Source organism: Misgurnus anguillicaudatus, chromosome 3, assembly GCF_027580225.2.
Source record: "Misgurnus anguillicaudatus chromosome 3, ASM2758022v2, whole genome shotgun sequence".
Taxonomy (NCBI): domain Eukaryota; kingdom Metazoa; phylum Chordata; class Actinopteri; order Cypriniformes; family Cobitidae; genus Misgurnus; species Misgurnus anguillicaudatus.
In genome coordinates, this window is record NC_073339.2 from 23806589 (window position 1) to 23809413 (window position 2825).

Sequence of the window (2825 nt, forward strand, 5' to 3'; positions counted from 1 at the left end):
TGGGGCAAGTTTTAATTTGTTCTATTAAAGTTTTGTTCTTTCTCACCTATTCTTCTCGACCTGTCTGTAGTTCACATATGTTCTATTTTTATTAGGGGTCAAGCCCAGAATGGGCGAAGACCCCTATTGTATCCGTTAGTTTTCTTCTTTTTCTTTTTCTTTTTCTTATATATTATTCTTCTTCCTGTTCCATTGCGGTCTATGGCAGCCCATAGAACCGTACGTAGGAAAGTTATGAAATTTGGCACACTGACAGAGGACAGTCCAAATAATATCCATAGCAATTTTGGAGTCTCTATCTCAAACCCGCTAGCGCCACCAACAGTCCAAAGTTGCACTTACGTTTTTGCTTATAACTTCTGATCCGTAAGTCCTAGAAACGAAATTCTTGTTTCCTCTGATTCCTTGGCTCAAGACGATTCGATTAGACTCTATGACGTCATTTTCCGTCATGGAAATTTTTCCGCCATTTTGAATTAATCGTAAAACCTACTTTTGCGAACTCGTCCTAGAGTTTTTACCCGATTGCCACGAAAATAGGTATGCAGCATCTAGAGACACTCACGGCAAAAAGTTATTAAAAGAATTTCGATAAACCAATCCGTTGTCGTATAGCGTGTCAACGAATTTTACATAGAGCGCAAAAAAACAGATTTTAGGCTGTATCTTCGCCAAACTTAGGTCTATTGACACGACACTTGGTACTTGAGATGCCAGTCAGGAACTGAGGGTGCATGCACAGGTTCGTCGCAGCGCCACCTAGTGGTCAGACTTATGCTTTACACGCCTATAACTTTGGCTCCGATTGACATATTTTCACGGTACTTGTTTCTTTGCAGTTCTGAATAGTTGCCGAGTCCAACGATACCAAACATGCCAGAATTCGCCTTACGGTTAACCCTGCGCAGCAAAATAGCGCTTAAAAAACACGCGTGAATATCTCCTCGAACGTTTTTCCGATCGACTCGAAAATACCATAGGAAGAAACTAACCTTACCTTCTGAACAAAAAGTTCTATTGGCATTATATCAAAATTTTCATCAGAAATGGCCGAAAATTGCAAAAAACTAAAAATGACCTTTAAATTTGGTGTTTTTTACACATAAATGGTTATAACTCTGCAACAAAATGAGATTTTTACACCAGATTTGATACACTGATGTATGAGCACATTCTGAGGCCACATACAAAAAATTGTATGCTTGCACCACTAGATGGCCTTATAATTGAACAAAACCTTTGATATCAAACCAGCTCTATGGCAATACAACTGTTTCTTCACTAAATTTATGTTTATAGTCATAAAACTAGCTAGATGTAACACAATCATGACCTGATGCTGCATGCACAATTTTGTCATTGCGCCACCTACTGGTTTTGAGATAGAATATGGCATTTTTTGCCTAAAACTACTGCAACAACACATCTAAAACCATGAGTCATCATGGATTATTCCTTTCATGGCTTTGACTATAATCACTGTTGGTTGCCAATTCACTCCCTAGCAACCATTGAGAATACCTTATCAACCGTGTTTGCAAAAGCTATATCTCTGCATCAGAACAAGATAGAGACACGGGGATGGTCTCTTTTGACTCATTAACACCACTGTAACATCTTGTGAGCTGAGTATTTCCACTGCAAGCACCACTCACATGTCCTTCAGTGTTCTAGTTGTCAATGATATTCGAGAAGAGAGGGAGTGATTTCACTGAATGAGAACGCTTTTTTGCTGGAATTATTTTATATTATGTTGTCTGAAATCAAGAGATTTTCCTAGGTTCTTTAAACTGCTCATCCGAACTCAACTTTACTTTCTTCTGTGCCCTTTTTGGCTTGACCCCGGTAATTGCTGCTTGCAGCTATATTTATTATTATTATTTTTCCCCAATGGGAGTCTATGGCAGCCCTATGAACCGTACATAGGAAAATGATGAAATTTGGCACAGTTGTAGAGGTGGTCATAAATAGTCATGTGACCAAAAATGGGGTCTTTAGCAGTAATCCTATAGCGCCACCAGTAGTCCAAAAAATCAATGTTCAAACTGTTATAATTGGTGAACCATTTGATCTATGAAAATTCTACTTAGTACACGTGATTGCTCTCATCGTGCTTATTGAATTTGATACTTTACAGTAAGACTCCACCCATTACAATAGTGGCCATTTTGAAATGTACAGTATTTTGTTTTTTCGCTACTCCTCCTTCAAATGCGGTTCAATTCTTATGAGATTTGGCACAGATGATCTTTGGAGTGAGCCGCATAGAAATGACCGAACAGAATTTTGATATTTATCTTTGTTCAAAAGTAATAAATGCGCAAACTTAACGAGGTTGACGCAAAAATGGTTCTGAAGCTGTAGCTCAGTCATTCTTTGATCAATTGAAATGAAATTTGGTACACTTCATGTGGACCATGAACTTGGGGTCCATGCCAAATTTGGTGACAGCGCCACCTATGGGTCATGAGATAGAAAAATAGGCTATTATTGCCCATAACTTCTGAACTGTTTGTCAGAAAATTATGATCTTGATGTCTATGGATTGCTTACCTCATGCCGCATCTGTCGATGTGAATTATGCCGGGTTTGACCAAACCGCCTGTCCGCCATTTTGAAATTTCAAATAAATTGTTATATTTTTAGAACTATTGGACATATCCGCGCAAAAAATGGTAAGAAGCTTCGACATGATGTCCTGAAGGTACATGGGAAGTCAGAGTACAGCGCCACCTAGGGGTTATAAACTATAACAGTTCTTATTGAACTGCTTATAACTTCTGAATACATTGTCTGATATACATTTTCTTTTTGAAATTGTAATC